General features: G+C 40.2%; 1 protein-coding gene across 1 annotated transcript in view; it reads left to right on the forward strand.

Moving 5' to 3' along the window:
- ARHGAP42 (Rho GTPase activating protein 42) overlaps positions 1-16,135 on the forward strand; it is a 332,212-nt gene that overhangs the window by 704 nt on the left and 315,373 nt on the right. The gene's annotated exons all lie outside the window — the stretch shown is intronic.

Genomic DNA, 16,135 nt, shown 5'->3' on the forward strand with positions numbered 1-16,135 from the left:
AGCATGGCACCAGTGCATTTTAACTCTGCAAGTTTTCTGTGCGTCTTAGTTTTGGTTTGCATTGTGTGGGTGTTGGGTGTGTCATTGGATGAAAGTTCAGGGGTTAAAGGCCAATCAGAACTTCTGAAGATCTATAGAATATAAAGACTGTTACAGTCTATAATATAGGGCTTCTTCCACCTCCTTTCCCATACGCCTCCTGACCAAATTTTCCTGCCTCCTCCTTTTATCCTCTGGATCTTTGCTTTCAATTACTAAGACCTAAGAGTATCTGAAACTCAGGAGTTTCTCTTACAGAGAATTGAGCACAGCTACATGATATGGCTTGTTACCTTTCCCAGGAGGTATCTGCATCTTTAAAAAATTTTTTTTATTTATTTGTTTTTCTTTTTTTTCCATCTTCAAAGGAGCCTGTGAAAAGTATTTGCATCTTAATAGAGGCTTCTGGATGTTTTAACTACTGAAATGAAGCCCTGGAATCTCTGGTCACTTAAAGCTGGGTGAATGAGATACTTTAAAAAGGTAGAGAGACCTTTGGGTGATCTAGTAATCCCCAGGACATATATGGGGGCATCATCTTTGTATAACAACATGGTAGGGATGTGTGTGCCTAAAACTGAGACCATGCTAGCATCAGATCTATATTTTGAAACATGTATTAGCAGTAAGGAGGGAGCTTAGCAAGATGTCTTGAAATTAGTGTGCTCCAAAATATCTTTTATTTTAACCATCCCAAATGTTAAAACATTTACTTAACCACTTGTGTTACTTAACCAAGGTAAAGATAATATATTTTATGCCCATATTCACTTAATTTCTGAATTCGAGGCTACTACTGATAATGGCATTTACTGTGATTTGTGAAAAATATAGTTTCTCTGCAATTCTTGTCACCCTGCATAAACACTAATGTGAACTGTCCTTCCTCTGGCTTGTAAATCCTGGTTAAAGTCTCACGGGACTAACCTCTTTGCATCTAAGACAGCATAATGCCTCTTCAAAAAGAGCTGCATCTCAGAGTGCCAAATGCCAAGCCAATTCTTGGTGGAGGTGCCAGATGTTCTACATTTTTCTCCCCGCTCTGCTTGAGATAAACTTTAGTGTTTTAGAAGTTGAAAATACTTACATACCTTTGATAAATGCTCTGACAGGTACATTATATTATGAGTGACATTACATACTTTATTATGATGGTTTAATCTAGCTTTGTAAAAGTCAGGTGATTCCCATCATTGTAGGTTTGTTCTTCCATTCATAAGTGAAGAAATCTTGGGAATGTAGGTTCTTTGAAGATATAGGCCCTGCATCTTAATTTGGCTTATGTACTTAAATATACAACCTGTTGTCTTTCTAGGATTCTTAAGTTTGTGGTGAGAGTGTATTGCTGTAACTAACATTTGATTATTACTTCTTTCATTGTGAAAAGGAAAATATTTTATTCCTTGGTAAAATAATTCCTAACAGCAGCTGCCAAATAGGAGGGATTTTGGAGCAAAGGAACCCTTGAAGTCACACTACAGCACTGATTTTTTTCCTACCAAGCCACCTTTTGTCTGTTGGGGAGGATGCTCTGACGCCGGGCTGCAGCTGCTTGGATAGGAGGAGTGTCAAAAGGATTCGAGGCCTGCTTGGTTCTATCACTGGCTGCCCCTGCCCTGACCACTAGCCCAGACGTGTCCCCTGGCAGAGGACCATGGGGCTGCCCATTCCACTGTGGGAGCCTCCCTGTACCATGAGTCTGCCCACTCCACTGAGGGAGCTCTTCTTCCCCCAGTCTGTCCTTTCTGTTTTTCTTGCCTGCCTGGTGAGGACGTCACCTTCCCTAACTTTATACAGACTATTTCAATAAATGTATCCATTATCCATTTCATTTTTTTTTTAAGCGCTGCACTGTTATTTTTGTTAATAATTAATGCATTCTTAATGTAACCTTGTTTAGCAGACAATCATCAATGTACCTCTAAGCATATTATATTATTTTTATACCTGTTGTTAACTTTTCCTGTGAGAGTTTTGGCTTGCACTCTGTTAGTTAACACACACCTGACCATTCCAGTAAGTGACACATTCTCCTTGCTCTGTGGTTCAAGTTGTAATTTCTTCAGTAGACTATTTGGAAGACTCCTTTAAATTGAACTAGAAGATTTCAATTGAACTGGATGATTTCAATTTTAAATAATACATATAAGATACTTAGCGTGTGTTTAAACATCCATTATTACATTTCAGATTCATGTCCACTTGGAGAAAAAGGATAATAGTTAATTAAGTGTATTGACCTAGACTTGGATTTGAATTTTGGTATCATCAAGTACAGTGTGATAGTTGGCAAGTAAGTTAACCTCTCTTAGTCCTAACTTTCCTGTGAAGTGAGGAAAATCTATAACAATCTTACCATTAGGATTGTTTGCTCATTTTGTTATATGCCACATAGGTATTTTGTGAGTGATGTTTGAAAATATTCTTACTGGTGAATAGTTTTAGTTAATGGTGTATGATTGAACATCTCTACCCTTTTCATCAAATGTAATTCTTTGAACTGTATCCTTTTAACAGGTGTCAGTCTTAAAATTTGAGCTGTGAAAGAGTCAGTTACTTTTGCTTATTAACTTTTTTCCTTTTAGTAATTACATTCAAAGAAACATTTCAAAATTGATTTTTTATATAATTTACCCTTTACTTTTTCTTGTCTTTATACTTTTGAATTCAAAGAGTCATCTTTAAGTAAAATGAGCTTTCTCCTTGTAAGAATACACAGACCCCCAAAAAGAGACAAAAAGAGAATAGACAGAAATAGAATGGAAACTTGATTAGCAAGGAGATTTTAATTTATTTATGTTTTTGAGACAGGGTCACTCCGTCATCCAGGCCGGAGTGCAGTGGTGCAAACATGGCTCACTGCAGCCTCTCCCTCCCAGGCTTAGGTGATCCTCCCACCTCAGCCTCCCCAGTAGCTGGGACCATAGGAATGCACCACCAGGCCAGGCTCATTTTTGATATTTTTTGTAGAGTCAAGGTTTATACCGTGTTGTCCGAGCTGGTCTCATCAAACCCCTGGGTTCAAGCGATCTGCCTGCCTCCACCTCCCAAAGTGCTGAAATTACAGGCATGAGCCATCACACCCAGTGCCACAAGATTTTAAGTGTTCTAACCACAGACACAAAAGTGATAAGTTTATGGGGTAATGATCATATTAGCATGATTTAGCCATTCTACAATGTGCGAAATATATATAACATCATGTTACGTCTATCAAAACATTATATTGTACACCATAAATACATACCACTTTTATTTGTCAATAAAAAATTAAAAAAGAAATAAATAACAAGAGTTATACTCATTGAGTTGAATTGGTTGGGTGGGGAGAGCATTATCATCTTTCCTTCTCCACCCTAGCCTGCAGCATCTTGACTGTCCTTTCTGTCTTACTTCAGTCTTCTTCTAGTTCCCTTAAGCTGGAACTGGCCTGCTGTTTGGTCTGGTTTTTGGAAAATGTTTCTAAACTTGTATGTTTAGTATTGATCAAAGGAAAAAAAAGATAAAGGACTCTTGTATACATTTAATTATTTCTTGTGATAATTAAATATACACAAGCATGGAACTATAATTCTATGCTTATAACATTCATGCAATCTTAAAAGAAAATCAGTTTACAAAGTAAATAAAAACAATATTGTGAAACCAATACAAAACTTGTCAGCAACATTTAGTTAATCTAATGGATGATGTTATTGTGCTGAAGCTAATTTTCTTCTCAGAGTTTGCTGATAATATCTGGTGTGTTGTTGGTGATTCATTTTCTCACTACTTTTCCCAGTTACAACCTGCAGTTCTTGAGAATCTTCTTGCCCTGATGATGGCCTTCCTTCCATCAGAAGCTTTATTTGTTTATTACTCGGTCATATTGCCTTTGTTCTGGTAGCAGTTGTTCCTGGCACTAGTGATCCATGACCCAAATGAACATGGCACCGATTATGTTGATGATGTGGACAGTGCAGTCAATTAAGGCATTAGCCAGAGGAGAGCGCAGTTTCTTAAAGGTGTCTACCCTGAGTGTCCACAGACCTTAGTTTGAGATACACTGCTATGATATATTTTTGATTTGGGAATTAAGTAGGTGTTTTTAGTAAAGGAAAACCCTAAGTGCAAACAGCAGGTGGAAATGTCTTAGATAAGACGAGGTACGTCTGCCTTTCATTTTCTGTGTTTCACTAACTCAGCTTAGACTTTTTTCACTCAGTGCTTTACTTTTTAAGCCAGCTTTGATTTTGTGTGTGTGTTCTGGGCCCACTTTGCTACTAGAATTTTTGGTGGCACAAGGAAAGATTAAAAGGGGGAAAAAGGCAAGTTTACAAAATCTGAGACTTCCCATAGTTACTGCCCTGTTTACTTGGTCATCCTTTAGCTTTTCGTAAGAACTGCCATTATTTTAGGCTCTTTTTAGTTATTTAAATTTGCATGTAGGTGTTTTTTTTTTTTTTTTTTTTTTTTTTTTTTTTTAAAGTGGAACTCATGGTAGATTCCTGTTTATTTGGCAAGAATTCCTTATTCCACTAAGGTTGTTTGCTTGTGTAGTTGGGCAGCCTAATCAGAGGTGTGGAGGTGTAATTACTTCAGCCATTCATTTACTTCTTATAATCATTAGAATTTAAGTTAAATGAGCAGAAGTAATTGCATCTTTCAGATGAGCTGTAATTAATTTTAGGAACTAGTAGATTAGGAATGTGGTGCTTTAAGGTTCTGTTTCCAGAGACCTGTTGCAAGTAAAAGCAGTTATACTTGTGTTAATTTAAATGTGAGCCTTGGCGCTCATTAGAGTGAAATTAAATTGGGCTGGCTATTTACTTCCATCTTACCTCTCTTCTCATGATCTCCATGAGCTTAATAGGTGCCCTTTAACAGTATCTTCATTTCTCCTAGATTTCTTTTTTCAGCCCGTTGTAATTAAAGGCTTCTTCTGGGTTAGGTCAGAGAATGGGTTACTGTTGGAATAAAAAACAGTTCCTGTCTAGTGGAGACTGGCTTAGCAATAACTGCCTTTTGCACTGCCTATTACAGTTATGATCAAGGTACTTTCATAGTGCAGGAAACTCAGGTAACCACTATACTTTAAGTCATTGAAGAGCTGATTTAGCAAGTCTCCATTCATTTATTAACATTTCTTAGAGTACAGTGCTGATTGTGTTAATGATGGTGTTTAAGAATTATTCAGATTATGTAAGATGAAAACGATAAAGCTTACATTAAGATTGGTTTCTTTCTTTTTTTTTTTTTTTGATGGAGTCTCGCTCTGTCACCAGGCTAGAGTGCAGTGGCATGATCTTGGCTTGCTGCAACCTCTGCCTCCCCGGTTCAAGCAGGTCTTGTCTCAGCCTCCCAAGTAACTGGGATTACAGGCATGTGCCACCACTCCTGGCTAATTTTTTGTATTTTTAGTAGAGATGCGGTTTCACCATGTTGGCCAGGCGGGTCTCAAACTCCTGACCTCAAGTGATCCACCCACCTTGGATTCCCAGAATGCTGGGATTACAGGCGTGATCCACCTGGCCGGGATTGCTTTGGTGTCAAGTGCGGTTTTTATTAATGTGTATTGGGAGAGTGGCAAATCTTTTCTGTAGATTCATAAACAGAAATAATATCCTAATATTTTAAAATGAGGAGATTAAGCTGCATTAAGTAAATGATATGCAACACTGAAATGTTTATTTTAGATAGATAAGAAAGGTTGAAGGAAAGGGGGGTTATTTAGTCTTAAGTCACTTTCATGAATATTGATTTCTTGCCAGAGCTGTGATTGCCACCTTTTCTGGCCCAGCCATCTCTGCGGTATAAATGGTAATTTCTGCTCATTTCAGCCTTCTAGGCAGGTGCCAGCCTCCCTGCAGCTCTACCTGCCACCCACCAATTTCACCTTGGAGCTCTTCCAGTCTTCCTTTTCCTCTAGCCTGCTGAATCTCTGCCCAGCATCTGATAATCCTTATAGTATATCTCCAGTGGTTCAGGCCTCATCAACCATGGGCTGCTTCTTGCTGACTTTCATCCTGAGAATTAGAATCACGTGCTGAGGTCAGGCGCGGTGGCTCACAGCTGTAATCCCAGCACTTTGGGACGCTGAGGTGGGTGGATCACTTGAGGTCAGGAATTTGAGACCCGCCTGGACAACATGGTGAAACTCTGTCCCTACTAAAAATACAAAAAAATTAGCTGGGCATGGTGGTGCATACTTGTAATCACAGCTACTCAGGAGGCTGAGGCAGTAGAATAACTTGAACCCAGGAGGCAGAGGTTGCAGTGAGCAGAGATCGCGCCATTGCACTCCAGCCTGGGTGACAGAGTGAGACTCTGTCTCAAAAAGAAATAGTAAATAATAAAAACACTTGCTGAGTACCTGGATCTGTAAGGCACAGGGCCTGTGCTCCATGTTTTACAGCTGCCATATTCTGAGTTATAATGGCTGGTTTTTGTATAAGCATAGCAACTTATATAACATTTGTTCACCTTAATGGCCCTTGAAGCAAAGGAAAAGAGGCAGGATGATACCAGGACAGTCAATGGAAATGTAATTATTTTAATTATTTTGTCTTTGGCATTTAAACATCAGTGGATATTTCTGGTAAGGTAGATTCTTCTCTCTGTGATTCATTTGCTCTTGATGCTCAGGCTGGAATGCAATAGTGAGATCTTGACTGACCACAACCTCCACCTCCTGGTTTCAAGCGATTCTCCTGCCTCAGCCTCCCAAGGAGCTGGGATGATAGGCGGCCGTTATCACGCACAGCTAATTTTTTGTATTTTTAGTAGAGATAGGGTTTCACCATGTTGGCCAGGCTGGTCTCAAACTCCTGACCTCAGGCAGTCCACCCTCCTTGGCCTCCCAAAGTGCTGGGATTACAGGGGTGAGCCACCGCACCTGGCCTCTAGGATTCATTTAACCAGAATATTTGGTTAATCAGAATACTCCATTCTTTATATCTGCAGTATTCTGATTCTGTTATCAAGAATCCAGTTATAATACTAAAGAAAATGTTTTGGTGGAACACGGATAGAACACTGTGTGTAAGGAATGTGAAGTGTGGAATAGTAAGGTACCTTATAGTAGTTAATAATCTGTCAGTTGTCCCAACCTTTTTCCTTTTTGCAGACATGGGAACACATAAAAGAGGAAAAATAAGCCTGAATTTTCTAGGATTTTGAAAATAATTCTTCTAATTTAATTTTTACGTGGAATATAGTGGGGAAAAGCTAGGATAAAGCTGATAGTGGCTGGGCGTGATGGCTTACAGCTGTAATCCCAGTGCTTTGGGAGGCTGAGGCAGATGGATTATTTGAGTTCGAGTTGGAGACCAGCCTGGGCAACGTGATGAAAACCCATCTCGACAAAGTATATAGAAAATTAACTGGTATGGTGATGTGTGCCTGTAGTCCCAGCTCCTCGGGAGGCTGAGGTTGAAAGATCGATTGAAGATCGGGAGGTTGAGGATGCAGTGAACCATGATCGTGCCACTCCACTTTAGCCTGGACAACAGAGCAAGACCCTGTGTCAAGAAAACCCCCCAAAAAAAAACCAAAAAAAAAAACTAATAACACTTTGTAGATTATTTTATGTAAAATGAATTATGACAGATTTTCAGTTCCAATTTTTAGATTCTATGGTAAAAGTCTATTTTTTAAATTTTTTAAATTTTATTTATTTATTTATTTTTGAAGCAGAGTTTCTCTCTTGTCACCCAGGCTGGAGTGCAGTGGCGTGATCTTGGCTGACTGCAACCTCCACCTACCAGGTTCAAGCAATCCTCCTGCCTTAGCCTCCTGAATAGCTGGGATTACAGGTGTGCACCACCACACCCAGCTAATTTTTTGTCTTTTTAGTAGAGATGGGGTTTCACCATGTTGGTCAAGCTGGTCTGGAACTCCTGACCTCGTGTGATCCACCCACCTCAGCCTCCCAAAGTGCTGAGATTACGGGTGTGTGCCTGGTCCCCTAATTTTTAATTTAATTTAAATTTTTAGAGACAGGGTCTTGCTGTGTTTCCCAGGCTGGAGTGCAGTGGCTATTCAGAGGCAAGATCGTAGTGCACTACCGCCTCAAACTCCTGGCCTCAATCAGTTCTCCCACCTCAGCCTCCTGTGGAGCTGGAACTAATAGGAACATGCCACTGCACTCATCTCAAAAAGTCTTAATTTTTAAAGGTGTTTTTAAAATGCCAAACATGACATTCTAAAATGTTGGTTCATCTGACTTGGTGATCATCTCTGGGTATACTGGAGAGGATCTTCTATTTTGTTAAGAATGGAGAACCATCCTAGGAGGTTGTCAGTGTCAGGTAATATGTAAAAAAAAATTGGAAAACTGCTGCCTGTATATAAACTTGTTAGATTAATAATAGTACTATCCCTGAATCTTGGCTTTACTCTGGAAAAAGTAGGTAGACATGGAATGACATCCCTTTATTTGGAAGTTAGGCGCATTCATCAGCAGTGGAATTTCTGTGATATTTCCTCATGCAAATCTAAAAAGCCGGTATCGCCTGCTGCTCTGCGAAAGACATGCCAAATAGTGTTCCCTCGTGTGTAAATATATACTGGAGCTTATCCAAATGAAAGACCCAGGTTCAGTTTTCTCTTTTATATACAGGAAAAGTGATGATTTAATTTGGAAGACTGGTCTGTGTCTGTGTGTGGACGGGAGTGATAAGGCACTAATAGAAATAAGTATTCTGTGTAGTGTATTATGCCTTTCAAATGAGAGCTATGTAAATTGGTTTAGTTCGCTGTTGTGAGAATTTTGTCTTCTTCATTTATTTAATTTCCTTATTCCTTAAAATGTCTGAATGAAAGATAGGGCCCAAAAGGGGTGAAGGTGGGAGTGGATAGCAAGGGGAAGCAAATTAAAGTCAGTTGTGAAAACAATTGACACATTATGGTTTTGGAACTTGTATTAGACTTTCTCTTCCTTCTGTGAAAAAGTTACTCTGTAATACTAGAGAAGCAAAAGACTCTAAGACTAGCCTTCCAACTGTTTTGTTAATTTATTTTAAAACATTTTTTAATTCAAAATTAATTATTTGTAGAGATAGGGTCTTGCTATGCTGCCTTGGCTTGTCTCCAACTCCTAGCCTCAAGCCATCCTCCTACCTCAGCCTCCCAAAATGTTGGGATTACAGGCACGAGCCACCACACCCAAACTTCCAACTGTTTTAAAAGTTGGTTGTAATCCCGTTACTTTGGGCAGCTGAGGTGGGAGGATCATTTGAGGCCAGGAGTTCAAGACTGCTCTGGGCAGCACAGTGAGACCTACCTGTCCCTACAGAAAAAAAAGAAAATTATCTGGGTGTGGTGGTGTGCACCTCTAGTCCCAGCTACTTGGGAGGCTGAGGCAAGAGGATCACTTGAGCCCAGGAGGTCAGTGTTGCAGTGAGCCATGATCACGTCACTGTACTCCAGCCTGGGCCACACAGCGAGACGCTGTCTTAAAAAAAAGGTCATTTTCCAAAATGGAGAAACTCCATCTCTACTAAAAATACAAAATTAGCCCGGCGTGTTGGCGCATGCCTGTAATTCCAGCTACTGGGGAAGGGAAGGCTGAGGCAGGAGACTCGCTTGAACCCGGGAGGAGGAAGTTGCAGTGAGCTGAAATCGCGCCATTGTACTCTATCCTGGGCAACAAGAGTGAAATTCTGTCTGAAAAAAAAAAAGGCCTTTTTTTTTTTTAGTTGGTTGTGGAAAACTTAAGGAAGAACATTCTCTTTAAAAATCGTCGACTTTAGAGATAATCGAGGTGACTTTTTTAGAGGCACACTGTTTGCGGGAGATTTGGGAAAGCTGTGTACCATGAAATAATGATGTTGACATATGAGCTAAGGAGGGAGTTTTTAAAAGCAATTCTGGTTTTCCTTAGGGGTGACTTTTGCTAAAGTTATTACTTCTTGTAGTTCCAGCTCCATCACTGAACTTGTTTCTCAGTCTGTGATGTTGCAGAGCTCCTCTTCCATTTTCATTTTATTTCTTCTTTCTTTCTCTTAAATGTTGGTGGTGCCTTCTCAGCTCTTTGACTGTTTGCTTTCCTTGTGTGATAACATCTGCTCCCAGGGTTCCAGCCTTGACCTAATTTTCCTAAACTTTGGGCCTGATTTTTACCAGCCTAGGAGATATAACTACCCTGATGCCGACGTGCTTTAGGCAAATCAGACTCAATCTGTCAAAAAATAAGTTTTTCTTTTCCTCCAGCTTGCTCTCTTTGTATTCCTTTTTGTTCAGTTATAACATCATGGGCCGGGCGCGGTGGCTCAAGCCTGTAATCCCAGCACTTTGGGAGGCCGAGACGGGAGGACCACGAGGTCAGGAGATCGAGACCATCCTGGCTAATACGGTGAAACACTGTCTCTACTTAAAAATACAAAAAACTAGCCGGGCGACGAGGCGGGCGCCTGTAGTCCCAGCTACTCGGGAGGCTGAGGCAGGAGAATGGCGTAAACCCGGGAGGCGGAGCTTGCAGTGAGCTGAGATCCGGCCACTGCACTCCAGCCTGGGTGGCAGAGCAAGACTCCGTCTCAAAAACAAAAAACAAAAAAAAAAAACCAACCATCATGTATCTGGTAATCTTCTCAGGAAACACTGAGTCCTTCTAACTCTTCCCATTTTTCACCCCATCCATTTTGTTAGCCCTATAATTGTATATCGAAAATATTTCAAATTTGATTTTCTCTGTCTGCGTTAATATATTTAGTTTATATATAGAGAGATTAATGATTTTTTTCTTAGCTTAAAACAGAAGTTTATTCATATATATATAGCGTGATCCCGGCTCACTGCAACCTTTGCCTCCTGGGTTCAAGCGATTCTCCTGCCTCAGCCTCCCGAGCAGCTGGGATTACAGGGGTGCGCCACCATGCCCAGCTAATTTTTATATTTTTAGTACATATAGGGTTTCACCATGTTGGCCAGGCTGGTCTCTAACTCCTGACCTCAGGTGATCCACCTGCCTTGGACTCACAAAGTGCTGGGATTACAGGTGTGAGCCACCATGCTTGGTGATTCTCTTATAATTCTTGAGGTTAGAAATTTGAAATAAAAGTGCCGGCAGTGCCTTGCTCTGTCTGAGGTCTCTCTGGGAGGACCCTTCCTTGCCCTTTCTGGCTTCTGGTGGTTGCCAGCCATCCAGGGTATTCTTGGCTTGTAGATGCATTACTCCAGTCTCTGCCTCTGCTGTCACATGTCATTCTCCCTATGTGTCTCTGTTTATTATACAGGCAGATGTCAGAGATATTGCAGGTTTCGTTGCAGACTGCTGCAATAAAGTGAATATCACAATATAGTGAGTTATGTACATTTTTTGATTTCCCAGTGTATGTAAAGCTTATGTTTACACTATACATCGTCTATTAAATGTGCAATAACATTGTGTCTAAAAAATGTACAAACCTTAATTACAAGATACTTTATTGTTGAAAAATGCTAACAATCATCAGAGCCTTCAGCAAGTCATAATCTTTTTTGTTGGTGAAAGGTCTTTCCTGGATGTTCACAGCTGCTGACTGATCAGGGTGGTGGTTGGTGAAGGCTGGAGTTCCTGTAGCAATTTCTTAAAATAAGACAACAGCGGGGTTTGTCCCATAGATTGACTCTTCCTTGTGCAAAAGATTTCTCTATACCATGAAATGCTGTTTGATAACATTTCACCCACAGTAGAACTTCTTTCAAAATTGGAATCTATCCTCTCAAACTCTGATTCTGCTTTTTTTAAGTTTATATAATATTCTAAATCCTTTGCTGTCATTTTAACAATGTTCACAGCATCTTCACCAGCAGTTGATTCCACATGGAGAAACCAATTTCTTTGCTCATCTGTAAGAAGCAGCTCTTCATTTGTTCAAGTTTGATCATGAGATTGTAGAAATTCGGTCACATCTTTAGGCTCTACTGCTAATGCCACTTCTCTTGCTATTGCCATTACATCTGCACTTGCTTCCTCCACTGAAGTCTTAAACCCCTTCAAGTCATACATAAGCGTTAAAATCAACTTTTTCCAGACTTCTATTAATGATATTTTGACCTCTTCTCATGAATTACAAATGTTCTCAATGATATTTAGAATGGTGAATCCTTTCCAGAAGGTTTTCAATGTACTTTGCTGAGATCCATCAGAGGAATTGCTATCTATGGTGGCTATAGCCTTACAAAATATATCTCTTAAATCATAGGATTAGAAAGTTGAAATTACTTCTTGATCCATGGGCTACAGAATGGATATTGTGTCTGTTGGCATGAAAGCAATATTAATCTTTTTGTACATCCCCATCATAGCTCTTGGGTGACCAGGTACATTGTCAGTGAGCAGTAATATTTTAAAATTAACTTTTTTTTTTTTTCTTGAGCAATAGGCCTCTCACCACACAGTGGATTAAAATATTCAGTAAACAGAGGTACTGTCATGGCTTTGTTCCATTTCTAGTGCATGGGAAGAGTGGATCTAGCATGCTTCTTAAGGACTCTAGGATTTTCAGAATGGTAAATGAGCATTGGCTTCAACTCAGTGTCACCAGCTGCTTGGGCACCTGACAGGAGAGTTAGCCCCAAGCTTTGAAGCCAAGTGTTGACTTCTCCTCTGTAGCTAGGAAAGTCCTACAGACATCTTCTTCCAATAGAAGGTGGCTTCATGACCACATTGAAAGTCTCTTGTTTATTGTAGCCACCTTCATCCATGCTCTAGCTATATCTTCTGGAGAGCTTGCTGCAGCTTCTACATCAACACTTGCTCTTTCACCTTGCTCATTTATCATATGGGGATGGCTTCTTTTCTTGTACCTCTTGAACCAACCTCTGCTTGCTTCAAACTTTTCTTCTGCAGCTTCCTCACCTCTCTTATAGAAATCATAGTATTGAAGAGAGTTAGGACCTTGGTCTGGATGAGGCTAGCTTAATGCAATATTGTGGCTGGTTTGATCTTCTCTACAGATCACTCAGACTTTCTCCATATCAACAATAAGGGTGTTTTGCTTTCTTATCATTTGTGTGTTCACTGAAGTGGCATCTTTTTTTTTTCCTATCTCATGGAACTAGGAGAAATGGAGTAGCACTTTTAATTTCCTTCAAGAACTTTTCCTTTGCATTAATAACTTGACTGACAACAGAGACCTAGCTTTCAGACTGTCTTGGCTTTTGTTGTGCCTCCCTCATGAAGTTTGATCATTTTATCTTTAAAGTGAGGGATGACCGGGCACGGTGGCTTGCACCTGTAATCCCAGCACTTTGGGAGGCCAAGGTGGGCAGATTGCTTGAGCTCAGGAGATTGAGACCTGCCTGGTCAACATGTCAAGACCCTGTCTCAAAATAATAATAATAATAATAATATAGTACATAAAAATTAAACAATAATAAAGTAAGAGACATGCAACTCTTCCTTTCGTTGGAATACTTGGAGGCCACTGTAGGGTTATTAGTTGGCCTAATTTTAATATTGTTGTGTCTCAGAGAATAGGGAGGTACAAAAAGAAAAACAGAGATGGAGAATAGGGAGGTACAAAAAGAAAAACAGAGATGGAGAATAGGGAGGTACAAAAAGAAAAACAGAGATGGAGGACTGCCTGATTGGTGGAACAGTTAAAACACACACAACATTTATTGAGTAGGTTCACTGGCTTATACAAACACTGTTCATGGCATCCCAAAATAGTTGCAATGGTACCATCAAAGAGCACTGGTCACAGGTCATCATAAAGATGTAGCAGTAATGAAGAAATTGTAATATTGTGAGAATCGCCAAAATGTGATGGAGACAGGAAACAAGCACATGGTTTTGGCAAAGTGGTATCAATAGGCTTGCTCAATGCAGTGTTGTAAACAACCTTCAGTTTGTAAAAAATATCTGCAAAGTGCAATAAAATGAGGTTTGCCTGTATTTTAGTTAGTCTTTCAATTTGAATAGAAACATCTAGGTGCCTAGGATATTTTGTGTTCTGTCTTTTTTTTTTTTCTTTGACATGGAGTTTTGCTCTTGTTGCCCAGACTGGAGTGCAATGGCACGATCTTGGCTCACTGCAACCTCCACCTCCCGGCTTCAAGCGATTCTTCTGCCTCAGCCTCCCGAGTAGCTGGGATTACAGGCACGTGTCATCATGCATGGCTAATTTTTATATTTTTAGTAGAGATGGGGTTTCGCCATGTTGGCCAGGCTGGTCTCGAACTCCAGACCTCAGGTGATCTGCCCACCTCGGCCTCCCAAAATGCTGGAATTACAGGCATGAGCCACTGCGCCCAGCCTGGATATTTGTGTTCTAATTAACTGTTACCATATTGTGGATGCTCAGTAACTAGTGAACATCAACCAGTTTGCATTTTACTAAGGGCATGAGATGGAGGAGGATTTTGAATATCTGTGTAGTAAATGAGCCAGAGAATGGGGGCTATGAATATACTGTTTCGTAGTACTTTCAGCAGGTTTTATGTGCAACAGCGCTGGCTTCTCTGTGCTAACTTTTCAGACTAGATAATCTGGGGGAACATCATCATCAGAGCTTTGTTCCAGTGTTGGCATTGCCACTAACCAGTATTATGGGTCCAAGCCATTGGCCCCATATTCTGTTTTCATCAAAAATGACAATAACATTTACCTTATATTCCTTGTAGGATTTTTGTGTGGGCCAATGGAAAGAATGCATAATAACATAATATGAAGATGTAGCTTTTTTTTTTTTTTCACTTGCTTTTGGCAGGATCATTGTAACTCGAATTATTTCAGCTTTTTACAAGATTTAACTTTAACAGATTCTTGTCAATGTTATTATCATATTCCCTAAAAATGAGAAATTATTGAAATGGTAATGCTTCTCTTAGGTGTTAAAGCATGGCCTTGTCCCACTCAAATTAGATCTGCTTAATAGGAAATGATTATAAGATATGATATCGTTTTGATTTACCTTTTAAAAAATAATTATCTATCTTGATTTGAGAACTAAGAAAGAATTAGGTTGGCATTTAGGGCTTAATGAACAGGCAGTATAGGTTTTGAGACAAAGACGTTATCTGCTGATGCTTTAGTTCTTCTGGCTCAGGTCAGTGGTGTACACAAATTATTTAAAATGATGATCACAATTTGCACTTCTCAGAAGTGAAATCAATAATTGGGCCATTTTACAAAATTAACTGGCCAAACTGCGGATGAGAGAACTCTTTCCCATGTCAGTTTCTGCACTGAAGACAGACAAAGGCTTAGAAAAGTGCTTTCCTAGGTGTCTCTTGTGATACACAGATGTTTTGTAAATGTAATTATGCTGAAGGTGAGCTCATCCAGGCAGTTACTGGTGAGAAACGAACATGATGAAATTGATAGGGCATCGCTGGAGGGGCTGAGTGTGTTAATTAGAGACAAAAGGGACATTCAGTTAAGAATTGAAGAGGAAGATTCAGTTGGCTCAGTGAGAACATTGAATTGAGCTTTTTAGCTAGTTGATCCAGGAAAGGTGGTGCAGTTAATTTTGTGTCAGCATCACCAGGAGAGGATATGTGGTTGGTGCCCTAAAAACAAAACAGTATTTAAAAGAAAAAAGAAGGAAAGATATTTCTTATTGGATCTGTGAGTTAGAAAGGCGCTCAGGCCTGAGATTGAGGGAATTAGGGAACAAGGGACAGGAAGTCTTAGCTTTTGGGACAGCTTAGAAAGTGAAGCACAGGCTGGAAAAGGCCAGCCTCGGAGGTTAAAGAGAATACAGATCCTGAATAATCCTGAACAGGGAAAGTCAGTGCGTGACAGTGATGGTGTCCAGGTTTGTCAAGTTTAAACTCTCTTGGGTGCACAACCTTTTCTTTCCAGTATTGCCTTCATTCCTCAGACTGCTCTAATGGAAATTAGAAATTTGGGCTGGGCGTGGTGGCTCACGCCTGTAATCCCAGCACTTTGGGAGGCCGAGGCAGGCGGATCACCTGAGGTCAGGAGTTCGACACCAGCCTCACCAACATGGAGAAACCCTGTCTTTACTAAAAATACAAAATTGGCCGGGCGTGGTGGCACATGCCTATAATCCCAGATACTAGAGAGACTGAGGCAGGAGAATCGCTTGAACCTGGGAGGCGGAGGTTGTGGTGAACCGAGATCGTGCCATTGCACTCCAGCCTGGGCAACAAGAGTGAAACTCTG

Source organism: Rhinopithecus roxellana, chromosome 15, assembly GCF_007565055.1.
Source record: "Rhinopithecus roxellana isolate Shanxi Qingling chromosome 15, ASM756505v1, whole genome shotgun sequence".
In the NCBI taxonomy this organism is placed as follows: Eukaryota; Metazoa; Chordata; class Mammalia; order Primates; family Cercopithecidae; genus Rhinopithecus; species Rhinopithecus roxellana.